Here is a 20,992-nt window from a genome sequence, read left to right as displayed (position 1 = left end):
AGTCTCTGAGATTCTTCAGAAAGCATGAAAGAGTTTGAGTTTTTTCAAAAGTTCTTCTTAGTCTTCTTCACTTATGGTCTAAGCTTTTAAATAAGGCCTGGTTAGTACTTGGATGGGAGACCGCATGGGAATACTAGGTGTTGTAAGCTTTTTTAAGAAAAAAAAAAAGAGTCCCTGAGCTTCTTCAAAAAGCCTTAAAAAGTCTCTGAGATTCTTCAGAAAGCATGAAAGAGTTTGAGTTTTTTCAAAAGTTCTTCTTAGTCTTCTTCACTAATGGTCTAAGCTTTTAAATAAGGCCTGGTTAGTACTTGGATGGGAGGCCGCATGGGAATACTAGGTGTTGTAAGCTTTTTTAAGAAAAAAAAAAAAGAGTCCCTGAGCTTCTTCAAAAACCCTTAAAAAGTCTCTGAGATTCTTCAGAAAGCATGAAAGAGTTTGAGTTTTTTCAAAAGTTGTTCTTAGTTTTCTTCACTAATGGTCTAACCTTTTAAATAGCCCAATTTTGGCAGCAGTTTTCGCTTACGGCCATACCACCTTGGGCACGCCCGATCTCGTCTGATCTCGGAAGCTAAGCAGGGTCGGGCCTGGTTAGTACTTGGATGGGAGACCGCCTGGGAATACCAGGTGCTGTAAGCTTTTTTAAAAAAAAAAAGAGTGCCTGAGCTTCAAAAAGCCTTAAAAAGTCTCTGAGATTCTTCAGAAAGCATGAAAGAGTTTGAGTTTTTTCAAAAGTTCTTCTTAGTCTTCTTCACTAATGGTCTAAGCTTTTAAATAAGGCCTGGTTAGTACTTGGATGGGAGGCCGCATGGGAATACTAGGTGTTGTAAGCTTTTTTAAGAAAAAAAAAAAGAGTCCCTGAGCTTCTTCAAAAAGCCTTAAAAAGTCTCTGAGATTCTTCAGAAAGCATGAAAGAGTTTGAGTTTTTTCAAAAGTTGTTCTTAGTTTTCTTCACTAATGGTCTAACCTTTTAAATAGCCCAATTTTGGCAGCAGTTTTCGCTTACGGCCATACCACCTTGGGCACGCCCGATCTCGTCTGATCTCGGAAGCTAAGCAGGGTCGGGCCTGGTTAGTACTTGGATGGGAGACCGCCTGGGAATACCAGGTGCTGTAAGCTTTTTAAAAAAAAAGTGCCTGAGTGCCTGAGCTTCAAAAAGCCTTAAAAAGTCTCTGAGATTCTTCAGAAAGCATGAAAGAGTTTGAGTTTTTTCAAAAGTTCTTCTTAGTCTTCTTCACTAATGGTCTAAGCTTTTAAATAAGGCCTGGTTAGTACTTGGATGGGAGGCCGCATGGGAATACTAGGTGTTGTAAGCTTTTTTAAGAAAAAAAAAAAAGAGTCCCTGAGCTTCTTCAAAAAGCCTTAAAAAGTCTCTGAGATTCTTCAGAAAGCATGAAAGAGTTTGAGTTTTTTCAAAAGTTCTTCTTAGTCTTCTTCACTAATGGTCTAAGCTTTTAAATAAGGCCTGGTTAGTACTTGGATGGGAGGCCGCATGGGAATACTAGGTGTTGTAAGCTTTTTTAAGAAAAAAAAAAAAGAGTCCCTGAGCTTCTTCAAAAACCCTTAAAAAGTCTCTGAGATTCTTCAGAAAGCATGAAAGAGTTTGAGTTTTTTCAAAAGTTGTTCTTAGTTTTCTTCACTAATGGTCTAACCTTTTAAATAGCCCAATTTTGGCAGCAGTTTTCGCTTACGGCCATACCACCTTGGGCACGCCCGATCTCGTCTGATCTCGGAAGCTAAGCAGGGTCGGGCCTGGTTAGTACTTGGATGGGAGACCGCCTGGGAATACCAGGTGCTGTAAGCTTTTTAAAAAAAAAGTGCCTGAGTGCCTGAGCTTCAAAAAGCCTTAAAAAGTCTCTGAGATTCTTCAGAAAGCATGAAAGAGTTTGAGTTTTTTCAAAAGTTCTTCTTAGTCTTCTTCACTAATGGTCTAAGCTTTTAAATAAGGCCTGGTTAGTACTTGGATGGGAGGCCGCATGGGAATACTAGGTGTTGTAAGCTTTTTTAAGAAAAAAAAAAAAGAGTCCCTGAGCTTCTTCAAAAAGCCTTAAAAAGTCTCTGAGATTCTTCAGAAAGCATGAAAGAGTTTGAGTTTTTTCAAAAGTTCTTCTTAGTCTTCTTCACTAATGGTCTAAGCTTTTAAATAAGGCCTGGTTAGTACTTGGATGGGAGGCCGCATGGGAATACTAGGTGTTGTAAGCTTTTTTAAGAAAAAAAAAAAGAGTCCCTGAGCTTCTTCAAAAAGCCTTAAAAAGTCTCTGAGATTCTTCAGAAAGCATGAAAGAGTTTGAGTTTTTTCAAAAGTTGTTCTTAGTTTTCTTCACTAATGGTCTAACCTTTTAAATAGCCCAATTTTGGCAGCAGTTTTCGCTTACGGCCATACCACCTTGGGCACGCCCGATCTCGTCTGATCTCGGAAGCTAAGCAGGGTCGGGCCTGGTTAGTACTTGGATGGGAGACCGCCTGGGAATACCAGGTGCTGTAAGCTTTTTAAAAAAAAAGTGCCTGAGTGCCTGAGCTTCAAAAAGCCTTAAAAAGTCTCTGAGATTCTTCAGAAAGCATGAAAGAGTTTGAGTTTTTTCAAAAGTTCTTCTTAGTCTTCTTCACTAATGGTCTAAGCTTTTAAATAAGGCCTGGTTAGTACTTGGATGGGAGGCCGCATGGGAATACTAGGTGTTGTAAGCTTTTTTAAGAAAAAAAAAAAAGAGTCCCTGAGCTTCTTCAAAAAGCCTTAAAAAGTCTCTGAGATTCTTCAGAAAGCATGAAAGAGTTTGAGTTTTTTCAAAAGTTCTTCTTAGTCTTCTTCACTAATGGTCTAAGCTTTTAAATAAGGCCTGGTTAGTACTTGGATGGGAGGCCGCATGGGAATACTAGGTGTTGTAAGCTTTTTTAAGAAAAAAAAAAAGAGTCCCTGAGCTTCTTCAAAAAGCCTTAAAAAGTCTCTGAGATTCTTCAGAAAGCATGAAAGAGTTTGAGTTTTTTCAAAAGTTGTTCTTAGTTTTCTTCACTAATGGTCTAACCTTTTAAATAGCCCAATTTTGGCAGCAGTTTTCGCTTACGGCCATACCACCTTGGGCACGCCCGATCTCGTCTGATCTCGGAAGCTAAGCAGGGTCGGGCCTGGTTAGTACTTGGATGGGAGACCGCCTGGGAATACCAGGTGCTGTAAGCTTTAAAAAAAAAAAAAAAAAAAAAAGAGTGCCTGAGCTTCAAAAAGCCTTAAAAAGTCTCTGAGATTCTTCAGAAAGCATGAAAGAGTTTGAGTTTTTTCAAAAGTTCTTCTTAGTCTTCTTCACTAATGGTCTAAGCTTTTAAATAAGGCCTGGTTAGTACTTGGATGGGAGGCCGCATGGGAATACTAGGTGTTGTAAGCTTTTTTAAGAAAAAAAAAAAGAGTCCCTGAGCTTCTTCAAAAACCCTTAAAAAGTCTCTGAGATTCTTCAGAAAGCATGAAAGAGTTTGAGTTTTTTCAAAAGTTGTTCTTAGTTTTCTTCACTAATGGTCTAACCTTTTAAATAGCCCAATTTTGGCAGCAGTTTTCGCTTACGGCCATACCACCTTGGGCACGCCCGATCTCGTCTGATCTCGGAAGCTAAGCAGGGTCGGGCCTGGTTAGTACTTGGATGGGAGACCGCCTGGGAATACAAGGTGCTGTAAGCTTTTAAAAAAAAAAAAAAGAGTGCCTGAGCTTCAAAAAGCCTTAAAAAGTCTCTGAGATTCTTCAGAAAGCATGAAAGAGTTTGAGTTTTTTCAAAAGTTGTTCTTAGTTTCTTCACTAATGGTCTAACCTTTTAAATAGCCCAATTTTGGCAGCAGTTTTCGCTTACGGCCATACCACCTTGGGCACGCCCGATCTCGTCTGATCTCGGAAGCTAAGCAGGGTCGGGCCTGCTTAGTACTTGGATGGGAGACCGCCTGGGAATACCAGGTGCTGTAAGCTTTTAAAAAAAAAAAAAAGAGTGCCTGAGCTTCAAAAAGCCTTAAAAAGTCTCTGAGATTCTTCAGAAAGCATGAAAGAGTTTGAGTTTTTTCAAAAGTTCTTCTTAGTCTTCTTCACTTATGGTCTAAGCTTTTAAATAAGGCCTGGTTAGTACTTGGATGGGAGACCGCATGGGAATACTAGGTGTTGTAAGCTTTTTTAAGAAAAAAAAAAAGAGTCCCTGAGCTTCTTCAAAAAGCCTTAAAAAGTCTCTGAGATTCTTCAGAAAGCATGAAAGAGTTTGAGTTTTTTCAAAAGTTCTTCTTAGTCTTCTTCACTAATGGTCTAAGCTTTTAAATAAGGCCTGGTTAGTACTTGGATGGGAGGCCGCATGGGAATACTAGGTGTTGTAAGCTTTTTTAAGAAAAAAAAAAAAGAGTCCCTGAGCTTCTTCAAAAACCCTTAAAAAGTCTCTGAGATTCTTCAGAAAGCATGAAAGAGTTTGAGTTTTTTCAAAAGTTGTTCTTAGTTTTCTTCACTAATGGTCTAACCTTTTAAATAGCCCAATTTTGGCAGCAGTTTTCGCTTACGGCCATACCACCTTGGGCACGCCCGATCTCGTCTGATCTCGGAAGCTAAGCAGGGTCGGGCCTGGTTAGTACTTGGATGGGAGACCGCCTGGGAATACCAGGTGCTGTAAGCTTTTTAAAAAAAAAAAAGAGTGCCTGAGCTTCAAAAAGCCTTAAAAAGTCTCTGAGATTCTTCAGAAAGCATGAAAGAGTTTGAGTTTTTTCAAAAGTTGTTCTTAGTTTTCTTCACTAATGGTCTAAGCTTTTAAATAAGGCCTGGTTAGTACTTGGATGGGAGGCCGCATGGGAATACTAGGTGTTGTAAGCTTTTTTAAGAAAAAAAAAAGAGTCCCTGAGCTTCTTCAAAAAGCCTTAAAAAGTCTCTGAGATTCTTCAGAAAGCATGAAAGAGTTTGAGTTTTTTCAAAAGTTGTTCTTAGTTTTCTTCACTAATGGTCTAACCTTTTAAATAGCCCAATTTTGGCAGCAGTTTTCGCTTACGGCCATACCACCTTGGGGCACTGTTGAGCAACCAGGAAGTGGTGTGTCTGCAAAACCAAGAGGTTCTCTGATTTTTTGTTTGTTTTATGGTTTTTTTGTTTAAAAGTTTGTGTTAGTTTTTTTGTAGTATAGTTTTGTTTTTTTGTTTTAAACCACAAACCAGCAGCTGCGTGCTGCCTGGGGAGTGGTTTTTGTTTTGTTTTTTTCGTTAGAATGAGTGATACGGACAGACTACTCGGCATCAACACGGAAATGGCGGCAGAAACTGAAATGGCAAAAGAACAAAGGACTGAATTAAGACAACGAGAAAAGATCATAAGCAACACCAAAAGACTATACAAGAAGGAGGCAACAATAACTATTGATGTGAGTGAAACAAGAGATGGCAATGGAGAGAATATCATCAAAGCAATAACAAAGAAAATCGGTGTGGAAGGAATTTTGGCAGTGCGCCCAAAACAACAGAAACAATATGAGGTAACAATGGAAAATGAGGATTTATGTGATGAACTGTTAAACGGACTGGAGATTAATGGACAAATGTGTGAAGTGAAGAAGTTGGAAGACAGGGAGTATGTAGTATCGTTTATGCATCTACCCGTTTATCTGGAGGACGAGGAAATCATAACAAAACTGGAGGGGTGGGGAGTTATCCCCGTCTCAACTGTAAAGAGGAGATACTATCCAGGCACGGGCATTGAAGATGGCACAAGGTTCATTAAGGCAAAATTCCCAAGAGAGGTTGCGTCACTTCCATACAGTACGCGGTTTGAGACAGCAGAGGGAACTCAGCATTTTCGGGTGATACACAATAAGCAGGTTAAAACCTGCCGGTTGTGTATGAGCCCGGAGCATATCCTGAAAGACTGTCCAGATTTCAAGTGTCGCAAATGTGAGGAGCATGGCCACTTTGCACGGGAATGCAATGCAGTGAAGTGCCCAGACTGTTTTAAAACACTAAACAAATGTGAATGCTGGATGCAGAACAACGAGGAAGAGGAGGAGCAACAAGTGAACGGGCAGATGCATAACGATACTACAGAAACTCAAGAAACAAACAAAAAGGAAGAACAATATGAGACAACAGGAGGAGAGAAACAAGGGACTAGTAAAGAACAAGAAAATGAGGAGCAACAGGAAGTAGGAGATCAAGAGGAAAGAATGGAGGAAGATGAATCAACAGAAGAAACAATATCAAGGGGAGAAGAACTGAATGAAGTAAAACTGGCACGAGATGAAGGAAAGAAGAACCAAACGGAGGCACAAAATGACAGAGAACTGGGAATAATGCCACGAAGAAAACAACAGAAGGTAACACCTAATTTAGAACTGGCAAAAAGAAAAAGACTTAAACAATTAGATAATACGGTTGAGGGGTTGAGAAGGGAAGACGGAGAAGATAATCAAGAATGAACGTTTTTAATTATTTATTTTTGTACAGTATGGTTTTAAATTTGGTATGTTGGAATGCAAGAGGTTTAATCGGTAAAAGGAAATTTGAAATGTTAAATGAACTATGTAAAAAACAAGATGTGATAATTTTACAAGAAACAAACTGGAAAGAAGAAATGATAGAGGATGTGAAAAATAGATGGAAAGGGCAAATATTTTATAATAATGGTGATGGAAGGTTGGGAAGAGGGGTAGCAATTTTAATAAGAGAAAATGTTGAAATTAATTCATGTGAAGTATATAATGACAAAAAAGGCAAATGTAATGGGATTAAAATTACACAAGGTGATAATGAATTTGTGATAATTAACTTGCATGCACCTACGCATGAGGGAGAAAAAAGGGAATTTTTTGAGGGAATTAGGATTTTAACAAAGAAATGGAATAATTTAATTTTAGTTGGGGATTTTAATACAGTTTTTAGTAAAATTGACATGGCGGATGGGATGGTTTTTAAAACAGATGTGGGAAGGAAAGTGTTAAAAGAGATGATGGAGGAGAGAAATTTGATTGATGTCTGGAGAGATGAAAATGAAAGAAAAAGAGACTTTTCCAGAAGACAATTAGTAGGGAATTTCATGTGTCAGACAAGAATAGATTTTATTTTGAGTGTAAGGGAAATGGAATGTTTTCTGGAGGAAATTTGTTATAAGGATACCAGCTTGAGTGATCATAAGATGCTTTTATGGAAAATTGATTTTAGTAGAGAAAAAAAAGGGCCTGGTGTGTGGATTTTAAATTCAAGAATACTGGCAAATGAAAGTTACAGAATAGGAATTGAAGGAATATTAGAAAAAGAGAAAGAGGATGGAATGTACTTTGAAGATAAAAGATTGTGGTGGCAAAATGTAAAATATGAAATAAAGAAATATTCTATGAATTACAGTAAACTGGTACAGAGGGTCAAAAAAGCAAAAGAGGTAAAAATAAGGGCAAAGCTAAGAGACGAGACAAATAAAAGTAAAGTACAGATAGAACAGATAATACGGTGGGAAGAAGAGCTAAGGAAATTTGAGGAAGAAAAGTGTAAAGGAGCAATATTAAGAAGTAAGGCAAAATATACAATTGAAGGAGAGAAATGTACAAAATTTTTCTTTGGTTTAGAAAAAAACAGAAGAAAAGCGGAAATGATAAAAGAATTACAAAATAAAAAAGGAGAAATAGTGAAGGACATAAAAGGGATTTTAAAAGAAGTAAAAGAGTATTATGGAGAACTTTTTGGAACAAAAGGAATAGATGAAAAAGAGAAAAACCTATTACTAGAGTGTGTTACGGCTAAAGTAAGTAAAGAGGATAAGGAAGAATGTGAAAAAGAAATTAGCAAAGAGGAAATTATACAAGCTATAAATAGTTTAAAAGGAAGGAAAAGCCCAGGCACGGATGGGATAGTAAATGAATTCTATAAAGTTTTTAAAGAGAGAATAAGTGAAATTTTACAAGAAGTATATCAGGAGATTTTTAAGAAAGGGGAAATTGACCAGAGGATGAGTATGGGATTGATGAAATTGATTTATAAAAGGAAAGGAAGTAAAAATATTTTAAATAATTTTAGGCCAATAACAATGTTAAATACAGATTTGAAAATACTAGCTAAGGTTCTTGCAAACAGACTTAAAAATGTTTTACCAACAGTTATAATGACTAACCAAGCGTATGGGGTGAGAGGGAGAGATATTGCAGATATTACAGGTGGTATAAGAGACATAATAAGTTATTTAAATGAAACACAGGAGGATGGATATGTTGTTAATTTAGATTTTGAAAAGGCTTTTGATAGGGTAGAACATGGGTTTTTATTTTCAATTTTAGAACATTTTGGGTTTGGGAAAAATTTTAATGATTGGATAAAGATTTTATATAAAAATGTAATGACAAGAGTAAAGTGTAATGGGTTTTTAACTGAACCTTTTAGAATAACCAGGTCTATTAGACAAGGATGTCCACTTTCTGCACAGCTGTATACTTTGGTAGCAGAACCTATAGGATTAATGATTAAAAAAGATGAATGTATAAAAGGTATTAGAATAGAAGAAGGCAAAGAAGAAAAAAGGATATTTCAGTATGCAGATGACACAACGTTGTTTTTAAAAGATTTAGAAAGTGTGAAGGAAGTAATGAGAAAAGTAGAGAGATATGGAAAAGGAACAGGAGCAAGAGTGAATGAAGAAAAGACAGTGTACATGAGGTTTGGAAGGGTACCAAATTTGGTTGGGGTTGTACATTTTGAGGAAGTAAAAGAAACAAAAATTTTGGGGGTGACTTTAGGGAAAGATGAGAAGGGGGCAAGAGAAAGAATGTTTGAAATGATGGTGGGAGAAATGGAGAGGAGATTAATTTTTTGGAGGGGAAGGATGTTAAGTTTGAAAGGGAAAATTTTAGTGGTAAATGCATTAATGTTATCTAAAATGTGGTATATTTTAACTGTTAGTGCAACACCAAGATGGGTGGAAATGAGACTGAAAAGATGCGTGACAGAATTCGTTTGGGAGAAAAAACCCCCAAGAGTTGCATATAACACTTTGATTGGACAGACAGATAAAGGAGGGATGGGGTTAGCTGATGTAGAACTAAAGAAGAAAAGTATGAGGATCAAAGTGGTGAAAAAATATATAGATGAAGAGGAAAAGGGGGAATGGAAAGAAACAATGAAATATTTTTTGAACAAATGTGGGGAGGTGAAATTGGGGGATAGTGTTTTATGGATGAAAATGAAGGAGTGGATGTTTAAAGGAGTACCAGAATTTTATAAGGAAGTTTTAAAAGCTTGGGGTTTTTTCCTCTCTAAGGTGGATTTTAAGCCAGCGGAGAGAGAAGAGATTTTAAACCAACCATTGTTTTTTAATAAAAATATTGTGAATAATGGGAAGGAAATGTTTTTTAAAAAATGGTGGGCGGTTGGAATTTCAAGAGTAAGAGATATATTGTATGAAATAAGGGACGGATTTTTACCAATGCAAGTGATCATTGATGAGTTAGAGGAGGCAAAGGAAGAGTATGATATAAGTTGTGTAAAGAAACAATATGAAGAGATGAAAAATGCAATACCTAATGAGTGGCTGAATAAAATACAGAGTGGGGAGAGAAGAAAGAAGGGAGAATTGAAATGTTTTTTTATAAATCAGGGTAAAAGAATGGAGTTAAAATTGGGGAATATGAAAATGTTTTATCATGTTTTTATGGAAGAGGCTTTTAAAAAGCCGAATTCAAATGAGATGTGGTTGAGACATTTTAATGGTTTGAGTGAGAAAGAAATATGGAAAAATATGAGAGGGGTTTTAATAAGCACAGAATTGGAAAGCTTGGATTATTTTATTAGGCATAATGTTATTTATTCAGAAATGAGACTGTGTTTAATGAAAAAAGAGCTAAATGCATTGTGTAAGGTGTGTAAAAAACAAGATGAAGGTTTGCTGCATTTGTTTTTACTGTGTGAAAAATTAAGTGCCTTTTTAAAAATGGTAAAGAATATGATAAATGAGCTAAGGGAAAAAACAGAAGAGGGAGATTGGCAAAGAATTTTGATGTTAGGAATGGAGGAGAAGTGTAAAAACAAAGAGGTTATAAATCTTTTATTTATGCTTGCAAGAAAGGCTATTTGGAAAAGAAGGAATATAGTTAAAATTAGAGATGTTGCGATAGATGTGTGGATTCTATATAAAAATATGGTGAAAGACTATATGTTAACACTCTATAACTATTGGAGATTGGAGGGAAAAGAAGAAGTGTTTTTTAAAATGTACACAAATGAAGTGGGAAATATATTTAAGAAATATAAAATAGAACTAGACATATAAAGGAGGCAAAGAATTTAAGATCTGGTTGGGGAAAACTGTAACAAATATTTCTGAGATCAAGTTGTTTTTAATGAGAATTGTCTGTATTTGTGCACTTTGTTCTGTATTGTTTTAAGAATTTTTAATAAAAAAAAAACAAAAAAAAAAAAAACAAAAAAGGCACGCCCGATCTCGTCTGATCTCGGAAGCTAAGCAGGGTCGGGCCTGGTTAGTACTTGGATGGGAGACCGCCTGGGAATACCAGGTGCTGTAAGCTTTTTAAAAAAAAAGTGCCTGAGTGCCTGAGCTTCAAAAAGCCTTAAAAAGTCTCTGAGATTCTTCAGAAAGCATGAAAGAGTTTGAGTTTTTTCAAAAGTTCTTCTTAGTCTTCTTCACTAATGGTCTAAGCTTTTAAATAAGGCCTGGTTAGTACTTGGATGGGAGGCCGCATGGGAATACTAGGTGTTGTAAGCTTTTTTAAGAAAAAAAAAAAAGAGTCCCTGAGCTTCTTCAAAAAGCCTTAAAAAGTCTCTGAGATTCTTCAGAAAGCATGAAAGAGTTTGAGTTTTTTCAAAAGTTCTTCTTAGTCTTCTTCACTAATGGTCTAAGCTTTTAAATAAGGCCTGGTTAGTACTTGGATGGGAGGCCGCATGGGAATACTAGGTGTTGTAAGCTTTTTTAAGAAAAAAAAAAGAGTCCCTGAGCTTCTTCAAAAAGCCTTAAAAAGTCTCTGAGATTCTTCAGAAAGCATGAAAGAGTTTGAGTTTTTTCAAAAGTTGTTCTTAGTTTTCTTCACTAATGGTCTAACCTTTTAAATAGCCCAATTTTGGCAGCAGTTTTCGCTTACGGCCATACCACCTTGGGCACGCCCGATCTCGTCTGATCTCGGAAGCTAAGCAGGGTCGGGCCTGGTTAGTACTTGGATGGGAGACCGCCTGGGAATACCAGGTGCTGTAAGCTTTTAAAAAAAAAAAAAAAGAGTGCCTGAGCTTCAAAAAGCCTTAAAAAGTCTCTGAGATTCTTCAGAAAGCATGAAAGAGTTTGAGTTTTTTCAAAAGTTCTTCTTAGTCTTCTTCACTTATGGTCTAAGCTTTTAAATAAGGCCTGGTTAGTACTTGGATGGGAGACCGCATGGGAATACTAGGTGTTGTAAGCTTTTTTAAGAAAAAAAAAAAGAGTCCCTGAGCTTCTTCAAAAAGCCTTAAAAAGTCTCTGAGATTCTTCAGAAAGCATGAAAGAGTTTGAGTTTTTTCAAAAGTTCTTCTTAGTCTTCTTCACTAATGGTCTAAGCTTTTAAATAAGGCCTGGTTAGTACTTGGATGGGAGGCCGCATGGGAATACTAGGTGTTGTAAGCTTTTTTAAGAAAAAAAAAAAAGAGTCCCTGAGCTTCTTCAAAAACCCTTAAAAAGTCTCTGAGATTCTTCAGAAAGCATGAAAGAGTTTGAGTTTTTTCAAAAGTTGTTCTTAGTTTTCTTCACTAATGGTCTAACCTTTTAAATAGCCCAATTTTGGCAGCAGTTTTCGCTTACGGCCATACCACCTTGGGCACGCCCGATCTCGTCTGATCTCGGAAGCTAAGCAGGGTCGGGCCTGGTTAGTACTTGGATGGGAGACCGCCTGGGAATACCAGGTGCTGTAAGCTTTTTTAAAAAAAAAAAGAGTGCCTGAGCTTCAAAAAGCCTTAAAAAGTCTCTGAGATTCTTCAGAAAGCATGAAAGAGTTTGAGTTTTTTCAAAAGTTCTTCTTAGTCTTCTTCACTAATGGTCTAAGCTTTTAAATAAGGCCTGGTTAGTACTTGGATGGGAGGCCGCATGGGAATACTAGGTGTTGTAAGCTTTTTTAAGAAAAAAAAAAAGAGTCCCTGAGCTTCTTCAAAAAGCCTTAAAAAGTCTCTGAGATTCTTCAGAAAGCATGAAAGAGTTTGAGTTTTTTCAAAAGTTGTTCTTAGTTTTCTTCACTAATGGTCTAACCTTTTAAATAGCCCAATTTTGGCAGCAGTTTTCGCTTACGGCCATATCACCTTGGGCACGCCCGATCTCGTCTGATCTCGGAAGCTAAGCAGGGTCGGGCCTGGTTAGTACTTGGATGGGAGACCGCCTGGGAATACCAGGTGCTGTAAGCTTTTTAAAAAAAAAGTGCCTGAGTGCCTGAGCTTCAAAAAGCCTTAAAAAGTCTCTGAGATTCTTCAGAAAGCATGAAAGAGTTTGAGTTTTTTCAAAAGTTCTTCTTAGTCTTCTTCACTAATGGTCTAAGCTTTTAAATAAGGCCTGGTTAGTACTTGGATGGGAGGCCGCATGGGAATACTAGGTGTTGTAAGCTTTTTTAAGAAAAAAAAAAAAGAGTCCCTGAGCTTCTTCAAAAAGCCTTAAAAAGTCTCTGAGATTCTTCAGAAAGCATGAAAGAGTTTGAGTTTTTTCAAAAGTTCTTCTTAGTCTTCTTCACTAATGGTCTAAGCTTTTAAATAAGGCCTGGTTAGTACTTGGATGGGAGGCCGCATGGGAATACTAGGTGTTGTAAGCTTTTTTAAGAAAAAAAAAAAGAGTCCCTGAGCTTCTTCAAAAAGCCTTAAAAAGTCTCTGAGATTCTTCAGAAAGCATGAAAGAGTTTGAGTTTTTTCAAAAGTTGTTCTTAGTTTTCTTCACTAATGGTCTAACCTTTTAAATAGCCCAATTTTGGCAGCAGTTTTCGCTTACGGCCATACCACCTTGGGCACGCCCGATCTCGTCTGATCTCGGAAGCTAAGCAGGGTCGGGCCTGGTTAGTACTTGGATGGGAGACCGCCTGGGAATACCAGGTGCTGTAAGCTTTTAAAAAAAAAAAAAAAAAAAGAGTGCCTGAGCTTCAAAAAGCCTTAAAAAGTCTCTGAGATTCTTCAGAAAGCATGAAAGAGTTTGAGTTTTTTCAAAAGTTCTTCTTAGTCTTCTTCACTAATGGTCTAAGCTTTTAAATAAGGCCTGGTTAGTACTTGGATGGGAGGCCGCATGGGAATACTAGGTGTTGTAAGCTTTTTTAAGAAAAAAAAAAAAGAGTCCCTGAGCTTCTTCAAAAACCCTTAAAAAGTCTCTGAGATTCTTCAGAAAGCATGAAAGAGTTTGAGTTTTTTCAAAAGTTGTTCTTAGTTTTCTTCACTAATGGTCTAACCTTTTAAATAGCCCAATTTTGGCAGCAGTTTTCGCTTACGGCCATACCACCTTGGGCATGCCCGATCTCGTCTGATCTCGGAAGCTAAGCAGGGTCGGGCCTGCTTAGTACTTGGATGGGAGACCGCCTGGGAATACAAGGTGCTGTAAGCTTTTAAAAAAAAAAAAAGAGTGCCTGAGCTTCAAAAAGCCTTAAAAAGTCTCTGAGATTCTTCAGAAAGCATGAAAGAGTTTGAGTTTTTTCAAAAGTTGTTCTTAGTTTTCTTCACTAATGGTCTAAGCTTTTAAATAAGGCCTGGTTAGTACTTGGATGGGAGGCCGCATGGGAATACTAGGTGTTGTAAGCTTTTTTAAGAAAAAAAAAAAAGAGTCCCTGAGCTTCTTCAAAAAGCCTTAAAAAGTCTCTGAGATTCTTCAGAAAGCATGAAAGAGTTTGAGTTTTTTCAAAAGTTGTTCTTAGTTTTCTTCACTAATGGTCTAACCTTTTAAATAGCCCAATTTTGGCAGCAGTTTTCGCTTACGGCCATACCACCTTGGGCACGCCCGATCTCGTCTGATCTCGGAAGCTAAGCAGGGTCGGGCCTGGTTAGTACTTGGATGGGAGACCGCCTGGGAATACCAGGTGCTGTAAGCTTTAAAAAAAAAAAAAAAAGAGTGCCTGAGCTTCAAAAAGCCTTAAAAAGTCTCTGAGATTCTTCAGAAAGCATGAAAGAGTTTGAGTATTTTCAAAAGTTGTTCTTAGTTTTCTTCACTAATGGTCTAACCTTTTAAATAGCCCAATTTTGGCAGCAGTTTTCGCTTACGGCCATACCACCTTGGGCACGCCTGATCTCGTCTGATCTCGGAAGCTAAGCAGGGTCGGGCCTGGTTAGTACTTGGATGGGAGACCGCCTGGGAATACCAGGTGCTGTACGCTTTTAAAAAAAGAAAAAAAAAAAAAGAGTGCCTGAGCTTCAAAAAGCCTTAAAAAGTCTCTGAGATTCTTCAGAAAGCATGAAAGAGTTTGAGTTTTTTCAAAAGTTCTTCTTAGTCTTCTTCACTAATGGTCTAAGCTTTTAAATAAGGCCTGGTTAGTACTTGGATGGGAGGCCGCATGGGAATACTAGGTGTTGTAAGCTTTTTTAAGAAAAAAAAAAAAGAGTCCCTGAGCTTCTTCAAAAACCCTTAAAAAGTCTCTGAGATTCTTCAGAAAGCATGAAAGAGTTTGAGTTTTTTCAAAAGTTGTTCTTAGTTTTCTTCACTAATGGTCTAACCTTTTAAATAGCCTAATTTTGGCAGCAGTTTTCGCTTACGGCCATACCACCTTGGGCACGCCCGATCTCGTCTGATCTCGGAAGCTAAGCAGGGTCGGGCCTGGTTAGTACTTGGATGGGAGACCGCCTGGGAATACCAGGTGCTGTAAGCTTTTAAAAAAAAAAAAAGAGTGCCTGAGCTTCAAAAAGCCTTAAAAAGTCTCTGAGATTCTTCAGAAAGCATGAAAGAGTTTGAGTTTTTTCAAAAGTTGTTCTTAGTTTTCTTCACTAATGGTCTAACCTTTTAAATAGCCCAATTTTGGCAGCAGTATTCGCTTACGGCCATACCACCTTGGGCACGCCCGATCTCGTCTGATCTCGGAAGCTAAGCAGGGTCGGGCCTGGTTAGTACTTGGATGGGAGACCGCCTGGGAATACCAGGTGCTGTAATCTTTTAAAAAAAAAAAAAAAAAAAAAGAGTGCCTGAGCTTCAAAAAGCCTTAAAAAGTCTCTGAGATTCTTCAGAAAGCATGAAAGAGTTTGAGTTTTTTCAAAAGTTCTTCTTAGTCTTCTTCACTAATGGTCTAAGCTTTTAAATAAGGCCTGGTTAGTACTTGGATGGGAGGCCGCATGGGAATACTAGGTGTTGTAAGCTTTTTTAAGAAAAAAAAAAAAGAGTCCCTGAGCTTCTTCAAAAACCCTTAAAAAGTCTCTGAGATTCTTCAGAAAGCATGAAAGAGTTTGAGTTTTTTCAAAAGTTGTTCTTAGTTTTCTTCACTAATGGTCTAACCTTTTAAATAGCCCAATTTTGGCAGCAGTTTTCGCTTACGGCCATACCACCTTGGGCACGCCCGATCTCGTCTGATCTCGGAAGCTAAGCAGGGTCGGGCCTGGTTAGTACTTGGATGGGAGACCGCCTGGGAATACCAGGTGCTGTAAGCTTTTTAAAAAAAAAAAAAGAGTGCCTGAGCTTCAAAAAGCCTTAAAAAGTCTCTGAGATTCTTCAGAAAGCATGAAAGAGTTTGAGTTTTTTCAAAAGTTGTTCTTAGTTTTCTTCACTAATGGTCTAACCTTTTAAATAGCCCAATTTTGGCAGCAGTTTTCGCTTACGGCCATACCACCTTGGGCACGCCCGATCTCGTCTGATCTCGGAAGCTAAGCAGGGTCGGGCCTGGTTAGTACTTGGATGGGAGGCCGCATGGGAATACTAGGTGTTGTAAGCTTTTTTAAGAAAAAAAAAAAAGAGTCCCTGAGCTTCTTCAAAAACCCTTAAAAAGTCTCTGAGATTCTTCAGAAAGCATGAAAGAGTTTGAGTTTTTTCAAAAGTTGTTCTTAGTTTTCTTCACTAATGGTCTAACCTTTTAAATAGCCCAATTTTGGCAGCAGTTTTCGCTTACGGCCATACCACCTTGGGCACGCCCGATCTCGTCTGATCTCGGAAGCTAAGCAGGGTCGGGCCTGGTTAGTACTTGGATGGGAGACCGCCTGGGAATACCAGGTGCTGTAAGCTTTTAAAAAAAAAAAAAGAGTGCCTGAGCTTCAAAAAGCCTTAAAAAGTCTCTGAGATTCTTCAGAAAGCATGAAAGAGTTTGAGTTTTTTCAAAAGTTGTTCTTAGTTTTCTTCACTAATGGTCTAACCTTTTAAATAGCCCAATTTTGGCAGCAGTTTTCGCTTACGGCCATACCACCTTGGGCATGCCCGATCTCGTCTGATCTCGGAAGCTAAGCAGGGTCGGGCCTGCTTAGTACTTGGATGGGAGACCGCCTGGGAATACAAGGTGCTGTAAGCTTTTAAAAAAAAAAAAAGAGTGCCTGAGCTTCAAAAAGCCTTAAAAAGTCTCTGAGATTCTTCAGAAAGCATGAAAGAGTTTGAGTTTTTTCAAAAGTTGTTCTTAGTTTTCTTCACTAATGGTCTAAGCTTTTAAATAAGGCCTGGTTAGTACTTGGATGGGAGGCCGCATGGGAATACTAGGTGTTGTAAGCTTTTTTAAGAAAAAAAAAAAAGAGTCCCTGAGCTTCTTCAAAAAGCCTTAAAAAGTCTCTGAGATTCTTCAGAAAGCATGAAAGAGTTTGAGTTTTTTCAAAAGTTGTTCTTAGTTTTCTTCACTAATGGTCTAACCTTTTAAATAGCCCAATTTTGGCAGCAGTTTTCGCTTACGGCCATACCACCTTGGGCACGCCCGATCTCGTCTGATCTCGGAAGCTAAGCAGGGTCGGGCCTGGTTAGTACTTGGATGGGAGACCGCCTGGGAATACCAGGTGCTGTAAGCTTTAAAAAAAAAAAAAAAAGAGTGCCTGAGCTTCAAAAAGCCTTAAAAAGTCTCTGAGATTCTTCAGAAAGCATGAAAGAGTTTGAGTATTTTCAAAAGTTGTTCTTAGTTTTCTTCACTAATGGTCTAACCTTTTAAATAGCCCAATTTTGGCAGCAGTTTTCGCTTACGGCCATACCACCTTGGGCACGCCTGATCTCGTCTGATCTCGGAAGCTAAGCAGGGTCGGGCCTGGTTAGTACTTGGATGGGAGACCGCCTGGGAATACCAGGTGCTGTACGCTTTTAAAAAAAGAAAAAAAAAAAAAGAGTGCCTGAGCTTCAAAAAGCCTTAAAAAGTCTCTGAGATTCTTCAGAAAGCATGAAAGAGTTTGAGTTTTTTCAAAAGTTCTTCTTAGTCTTCTTCACTAATGGTCTAAGCTTTTAAATAAGGCCTGGTTAGTACTTGGATGGGAGGCCGCATGGGAATACTAGGTGTTGTAAGCTTTTTTAAGAAAAAAAAAAAAGAGTCCCTGAGCTTCTTCAAAAACCCTTAAAAAGTCTCTGAGATTCTTCAGAAAGCATGAAAGAGTTTGAGTTTTTTCAAAAGTTGTTCTTAGTTTTCTTCACTAATGGTCTAACCTTTTAAATAGCCTAATTTTGGCAGCAGTTTTCGCTTACGGCCATACCACCTTGGGCACGCCCGATCTCGTCTGATCTCGGAAGCTAAGCAGGGTCGGGCCTGGTTAGTACTTGGATGGGAGACCGCCTGGGAATACCAGGTGCTGTAAGCTTTTAAAAAAAAAAAAAGAGTGCCTGAGCTTCAAAAAGCCTTAAAAAGTCTCTGAGATTCTTCAGAAAGCATGAAAGAGTTTGAGTTTTTTCAAAAGTTGTTCTTAGTTTTCTTCACTAATGGTCTAACCTTTTAAATAGCCCAATTTTGGCAGCAGTATTCGCTTACGGCCATACCACCTTGGGCACGCCCGATCTCGTCTGATCTCGGAAGCTAAGCAGGGTCGGGCCTGGTTAGTACTTGGATGGGAGACCGCCTGGGAATACCAGGTGCTGTAATCTTTTAAAAAAAAAAAAAAAAAAAAAGAGTGCCTGAGCTTCAAAAAGCCTTAAAAAGTCTCTGAGATTCTTCAGAAAGCATGAAAGAGTTTGAGTTTTTTCAAAAGTTCTTCTTAGTCTTCTTCACTAATGGTCTAAGCTTTTAAATAAGGCCTGGTTAGTACTTGGATGGGAGGCCGCATGGGAATACTAGGTGTTGTAAGCTTTTTTAAGAAAAAAAAAAAAGAGTCCCTGAGCTTCTTCAAAAACCCTTAAAAAGTCTCTGAGATTCTTCAGAAAGCATGAAAGAGTTTGAGTTTTTTCAAAAGTTGTTCTTAGTTTTCTTCACTAATGGTCTAACCTTTTAAATAGCCCAATTTTGGCAGCAGTTTTCGCTTACGGCCATACCACCTTGGGCACGCCCGATCTCGTCTGATCTCGGAAGCTAAGCAGGGTCGGGCCTGGTTAGTACTTGGATGGGAGACCGCCTGGGAATACCAGGTGCTGTAAGCTTTTTAAAAAAAAAAAAAGAGTGCCTGAGCTTCAAAAAGCCTTAAAAAGTCTCTGAGATTCTTCAGAAAGCATGAAAGAGTTTGAGTTTTTTCAAAAGTTGTTCTTAGTTTTCTTCACTAATGGTCTAACCTTTTAAATAGCCCAATTTTGGCAGCAGTTTTCGCTTACGGCCATACCACCTTGGGCACGCCCGATCTCGTCTGATCTCGGAAGCTAAGCAGGGTCGGGCCTGGTTAGTACTTGGATGGGAGGCCGCATGGGAATACTAGGTGTTGTAAGCTTTTTTAAGAAAAAAAAAAAAGAGTCCCTGAGCTTCTTCAAAAACCCTTAAAAAGTCTCTGAGATTCTTCAGAAAGCATGAAAGAGTTTGAGTTTTTTCAAAAGTTGTTCTTAGTTTTCTTCACTAATGGTCTAACCTTTTAAATAGCCCAATTTTGGCAGCAGTTTTCGCTTACGGCCATACCACCTTGGGCACGCCCGATCTCGTCTGATCTCGGAAGCTAAGCAGGGTCGGGCCTGGTTAGTACTTGGATGGGAGACCGCCTGGGAATACCAGGTGCTGTAAGCTTTTAAAAAAAAAAAAAGAGTGCCTGAGCTTCAAAAAGCCTTAAAAAGTCTCTGAGATTCTTCAGAAAGCATGAAAGAGTTTGAGTTTTTTCAAAAGTTGTTCTTAGTTTTCTTCACTAATGGTCTAACCTTTTAAATAGCCCAATTTTGGCAGCAGTATTCGCTTACGGCCATACCACCTTGGGCACGCCCGATCTCGTCTGATCTCGGAAGCTAAGCAGGGTCGGGCCTGGTTAGTACTTGGATGGGAGACCGCCTGGGAATACCAGGTGCTGTAATCTTTAAAAAAAAAAAAAAAAAAAAAGAGTGCCTGAGCTTCAAAAAGCCTTAAAAAGTCTCTGAGATTCTTCAGAAAGCATGAAAGAGTTTGAGTTTTTTCAAAAGTTCTTCTTAGTCTTCTTCACTAATGGTCTAAGCTTTTAAATAAGGCCTGGTTAGTACTTGGATGGGAGGCCGCATGGGAATACTAGGTGTTGTAAGCTTTTTTAAGAAAAAAAAAAAAGAGTCCCTGAGCTTCTTCAAAAACCCTTAAAAAGTCTCTGAGATTCTTCAGAAAGCATGAAAGAGTTTGAGTTTTTTCAAAAGTTGTTCTTAGTTTTCTTCACTAATGGTCTAACCTTTTAAATAGCCCAATTTTGGCAGCAGTTTTCGCTTACGGCCATACCACCTTGGGCACGCCCGATCTCGTCTGATCTCGGAAGCTAAGCAGGGTCGGGCCTGGTTAGTACTTGGATGGGAGACCGCCTGGGAATACCAGGTGCTGTAAGCTTTTTAAAAAAAAAAAAGAGTGCCTGAGCTTCAAAAAGCCTTAAAAAGTCTCTGAGATTCTTCAGAAAGCATGAAAGAGTTTGAGTTTTTTCAAAAGTTGTTCTTAGTTTTCTTCACTAATGGTCTAACCTTTTAAATAGCCCAATTTTGGCAGCAGTTTTCGCTTACGGCCATACCACCTTGGGCACGCCCGATCTCGTCTGATCTCGGAAGCTAAGCAGGGTCGGGCCTGGTTAGTACTTGGATGGGAGACCGCCTGGGAATACTAGGTGTTGTAAGCTTTTTTAAGAAAAAAAAAAAGAGTCCCTGAGCTTCTTCAAAAACCCTTAAAAAGTCTCTGAGATTCTTCAGAAAGCATGAAAGAGTTTGAGTTTTTTCAAAAGTTGTTCTTAGTTTTCTTCACTAATGGTCTAACCTTTTAAATAGCCCAATTTTGGCAGCAGTTTTCGCTTACGGCCATACCACCTTGGGCACGCCCGATCTCGTCTGATCTCGGAAGCTAAGCAGGGTCGGGCCTGGTTAGTACTTGGATGGGAGACCGCCTGGGAATACAAGGTGCTGTAAGCTTTTAAAAAAAAAAAAAAGAGTGCCTGAGCTTCAAAAAGCCTTAAAAAGTCTCTGAGATTCTTCAGAAAGCATGAAAGAGTTTGAGTTTTTTCAAAAGTTGTTCTTAGTTTCTTCACTAATGGTCTAACCTTTTAAATAGCCCAATTTTGGCAGCAGTTTTCGCTTACGGCCATACCACCTTGGGCACGCCCGATCTCGTCTGATCTCGGAAGCTAAGCAGGGTCGGGCCTGCTTAGTACTTGGATGGGAGACCGCCTGGGAATACCAGGTGCTGTAAGCTTTTAAAAAAAAAAAAAAGAGTGCCTGAGCTTCAAAAAGCCTTAAAAAGTCTCTGAGATTCTTCAGAAAGCATGAAAGAGTTTGAGTTTTTTCAAAAGTTCTTCTTAGTCTTCTTCACTTATGGTCTAAGCTTTTAAATAAGGCCTGGTTAGTACTTGGATGGGAGACCGCATGGGAATACTAGGTGTTGTAAGCTTTTTTAAGAAAAAAAAAAAGAGTCCCTGAGCTTCTTCAAAAAGCCTTAAAAAGTCTCTGAGATTCTTCAGAAAGCATGAAAGAGTTTGAGTTTTTTCAAAAGTTCTTCTTAGTCTTCTTCACTAATGGTCTAAGCTTTTAAATAAGGCCTGGTTAGTACTTGGATGGGAGGCCGCATGGGAATACTAGGTGTTGTAAGCTTTTTTAAGAAAAAAAAAAAAG

At 38.5% G+C, this 20,992-nt stretch overlaps 33 non-coding genes across 33 annotated transcripts; all 33 read left to right on the top strand.

The window, feature by feature from the left end:
- The first annotated feature begins 517 nt into the window (after positions 1–517).
- On the top strand, positions 518–636 carry LOC143727660 (5S ribosomal RNA). Its single transcript, XR_013199651.1, has one exon. It is a non-coding gene; the product is annotated as a 5S ribosomal RNA (ribosomal RNA).
- Positions 637–997: 361 nt separating this feature from the next.
- LOC143727659 (5S ribosomal RNA) lies at positions 998–1,116 on the top strand. Its single transcript, XR_013199650.1, has one exon. It is a non-coding gene; the product is annotated as a 5S ribosomal RNA (ribosomal RNA).
- A 566-nt stretch (positions 1,117–1,682) lies between these two features.
- Positions 1,683–1,801, top strand: LOC143727658 (5S ribosomal RNA). The gene has a single exon (XR_013199649.1). It is a non-coding gene; the product is annotated as a 5S ribosomal RNA (ribosomal RNA).
- A 565-nt stretch (positions 1,802–2,366) lies between these two features.
- Positions 2,367–2,485, top strand: LOC143727657 (5S ribosomal RNA). The gene has a single exon (XR_013199648.1). It is a non-coding gene; the product is annotated as a 5S ribosomal RNA (ribosomal RNA).
- A 565-nt stretch (positions 2,486–3,050) lies between these two features.
- On the top strand, positions 3,051–3,169 carry LOC143727656 (5S ribosomal RNA). Its single transcript, XR_013199647.1, has one exon. It is a non-coding gene; the product is annotated as a 5S ribosomal RNA (ribosomal RNA).
- A 369-nt stretch (positions 3,170–3,538) lies between these two features.
- Positions 3,539–3,657, top strand: LOC143726371 (5S ribosomal RNA). The gene has a single exon (XR_013198620.1). It is a non-coding gene; the product is annotated as a 5S ribosomal RNA (ribosomal RNA).
- A 161-nt stretch (positions 3,658–3,818) lies between these two features.
- On the top strand, positions 3,819–3,937 carry LOC143726322 (5S ribosomal RNA). The gene has a single exon (XR_013198571.1). It is a non-coding gene; the product is annotated as a 5S ribosomal RNA (ribosomal RNA).
- Positions 3,938–4,500: 563 nt separating this feature from the next.
- Positions 4,501–4,619, top strand: LOC143727655 (5S ribosomal RNA). The gene has a single exon (XR_013199646.1). It is a non-coding gene; the product is annotated as a 5S ribosomal RNA (ribosomal RNA).
- Positions 4,620–11,051: 6,432 nt separating this feature from the next.
- Positions 11,052–11,170, top strand: LOC143727654 (5S ribosomal RNA). Its single transcript, XR_013199645.1, has one exon. It is a non-coding gene; the product is annotated as a 5S ribosomal RNA (ribosomal RNA).
- Positions 11,171–11,734: 564 nt separating this feature from the next.
- LOC143727653 (5S ribosomal RNA) lies at positions 11,735–11,853 on the top strand. Its single transcript, XR_013199644.1, has one exon. It is a non-coding gene; the product is annotated as a 5S ribosomal RNA (ribosomal RNA).
- Positions 11,854–12,214: 361 nt separating this feature from the next.
- LOC143726290 (5S ribosomal RNA) lies at positions 12,215–12,333 on the top strand. The gene has a single exon (XR_013198541.1). It is a non-coding gene; the product is annotated as a 5S ribosomal RNA (ribosomal RNA).
- Positions 12,334–12,898: 565 nt separating this feature from the next.
- LOC143727652 (5S ribosomal RNA) lies at positions 12,899–13,017 on the top strand. Its single transcript, XR_013199643.1, has one exon. It is a non-coding gene; the product is annotated as a 5S ribosomal RNA (ribosomal RNA).
- A 368-nt stretch (positions 13,018–13,385) lies between these two features.
- LOC143726449 (5S ribosomal RNA) lies at positions 13,386–13,504 on the top strand. The gene has a single exon (XR_013198696.1). It is a non-coding gene; the product is annotated as a 5S ribosomal RNA (ribosomal RNA).
- Positions 13,505–13,866: 362 nt separating this feature from the next.
- LOC143727651 (5S ribosomal RNA) lies at positions 13,867–13,985 on the top strand. Its single transcript, XR_013199642.1, has one exon. It is a non-coding gene; the product is annotated as a 5S ribosomal RNA (ribosomal RNA).
- A 163-nt stretch (positions 13,986–14,148) lies between these two features.
- Positions 14,149–14,267, top strand: LOC143726400 (5S ribosomal RNA). The gene has a single exon (XR_013198649.1). It is a non-coding gene; the product is annotated as a 5S ribosomal RNA (ribosomal RNA).
- Positions 14,268–14,637: 370 nt separating this feature from the next.
- On the top strand, positions 14,638–14,756 carry LOC143727649 (5S ribosomal RNA). Its single transcript, XR_013199640.1, has one exon. It is a non-coding gene; the product is annotated as a 5S ribosomal RNA (ribosomal RNA).
- Positions 14,757–14,917: 161 nt separating this feature from the next.
- LOC143726268 (5S ribosomal RNA) lies at positions 14,918–15,036 on the top strand. Its single transcript, XR_013198521.1, has one exon. It is a non-coding gene; the product is annotated as a 5S ribosomal RNA (ribosomal RNA).
- A 370-nt stretch (positions 15,037–15,406) lies between these two features.
- LOC143727648 (5S ribosomal RNA) lies at positions 15,407–15,525 on the top strand. The gene has a single exon (XR_013199639.1). It is a non-coding gene; the product is annotated as a 5S ribosomal RNA (ribosomal RNA).
- Positions 15,526–15,687: 162 nt separating this feature from the next.
- On the top strand, positions 15,688–15,806 carry LOC143726425 (5S ribosomal RNA). The gene has a single exon (XR_013198673.1). It is a non-coding gene; the product is annotated as a 5S ribosomal RNA (ribosomal RNA).
- A 168-nt stretch (positions 15,807–15,974) lies between these two features.
- On the top strand, positions 15,975–16,093 carry LOC143727647 (5S ribosomal RNA). The gene has a single exon (XR_013199638.1). It is a non-coding gene; the product is annotated as a 5S ribosomal RNA (ribosomal RNA).
- A 161-nt stretch (positions 16,094–16,254) lies between these two features.
- On the top strand, positions 16,255–16,373 carry LOC143726448 (5S ribosomal RNA). The gene has a single exon (XR_013198695.1). It is a non-coding gene; the product is annotated as a 5S ribosomal RNA (ribosomal RNA).
- Positions 16,374–16,735: 362 nt separating this feature from the next.
- On the top strand, positions 16,736–16,854 carry LOC143727646 (5S ribosomal RNA). The gene has a single exon (XR_013199637.1). It is a non-coding gene; the product is annotated as a 5S ribosomal RNA (ribosomal RNA).
- A 163-nt stretch (positions 16,855–17,017) lies between these two features.
- LOC143726399 (5S ribosomal RNA) lies at positions 17,018–17,136 on the top strand. The gene has a single exon (XR_013198648.1). It is a non-coding gene; the product is annotated as a 5S ribosomal RNA (ribosomal RNA).
- A 370-nt stretch (positions 17,137–17,506) lies between these two features.
- LOC143727645 (5S ribosomal RNA) lies at positions 17,507–17,625 on the top strand. Its single transcript, XR_013199636.1, has one exon. It is a non-coding gene; the product is annotated as a 5S ribosomal RNA (ribosomal RNA).
- Positions 17,626–17,786: 161 nt separating this feature from the next.
- Positions 17,787–17,905, top strand: LOC143726267 (5S ribosomal RNA). The gene has a single exon (XR_013198520.1). It is a non-coding gene; the product is annotated as a 5S ribosomal RNA (ribosomal RNA).
- A 370-nt stretch (positions 17,906–18,275) lies between these two features.
- LOC143727644 (5S ribosomal RNA) lies at positions 18,276–18,394 on the top strand. Its single transcript, XR_013199635.1, has one exon. It is a non-coding gene; the product is annotated as a 5S ribosomal RNA (ribosomal RNA).
- A 162-nt stretch (positions 18,395–18,556) lies between these two features.
- Positions 18,557–18,675, top strand: LOC143726424 (5S ribosomal RNA). Its single transcript, XR_013198672.1, has one exon. It is a non-coding gene; the product is annotated as a 5S ribosomal RNA (ribosomal RNA).
- Positions 18,676–18,843: 168 nt separating this feature from the next.
- Positions 18,844–18,962, top strand: LOC143727643 (5S ribosomal RNA). The gene has a single exon (XR_013199634.1). It is a non-coding gene; the product is annotated as a 5S ribosomal RNA (ribosomal RNA).
- A 161-nt stretch (positions 18,963–19,123) lies between these two features.
- On the top strand, positions 19,124–19,242 carry LOC143726266 (5S ribosomal RNA). Its single transcript, XR_013198519.1, has one exon. It is a non-coding gene; the product is annotated as a 5S ribosomal RNA (ribosomal RNA).
- A 369-nt stretch (positions 19,243–19,611) lies between these two features.
- LOC143727642 (5S ribosomal RNA) lies at positions 19,612–19,730 on the top strand. The gene has a single exon (XR_013199633.1). It is a non-coding gene; the product is annotated as a 5S ribosomal RNA (ribosomal RNA).
- A 161-nt stretch (positions 19,731–19,891) lies between these two features.
- On the top strand, positions 19,892–20,010 carry LOC143726341 (5S ribosomal RNA). The gene has a single exon (XR_013198590.1). It is a non-coding gene; the product is annotated as a 5S ribosomal RNA (ribosomal RNA).
- A 167-nt stretch (positions 20,011–20,177) lies between these two features.
- On the top strand, positions 20,178–20,296 carry LOC143726370 (5S ribosomal RNA). Its single transcript, XR_013198619.1, has one exon. It is a non-coding gene; the product is annotated as a 5S ribosomal RNA (ribosomal RNA).
- Positions 20,297–20,457: 161 nt separating this feature from the next.
- On the top strand, positions 20,458–20,576 carry LOC143726321 (5S ribosomal RNA). The gene has a single exon (XR_013198570.1). It is a non-coding gene; the product is annotated as a 5S ribosomal RNA (ribosomal RNA).
- The last annotated feature ends 416 nt before the right edge of the window (positions 20,577–20,992 follow it).

This window comes from Siphateles boraxobius, unplaced genomic scaffold (assembly GCF_051911475.1).
Source record: "Siphateles boraxobius isolate OS27281-9 unplaced genomic scaffold, OSU_SipBor_1 77, whole genome shotgun sequence".
Lineage (NCBI taxonomy): Eukaryota > Metazoa > Chordata > Actinopteri > Cypriniformes > Leuciscidae > Siphateles > Siphateles boraxobius.
This window is presented reverse-complemented; position numbering and strand designations above follow the sequence as displayed.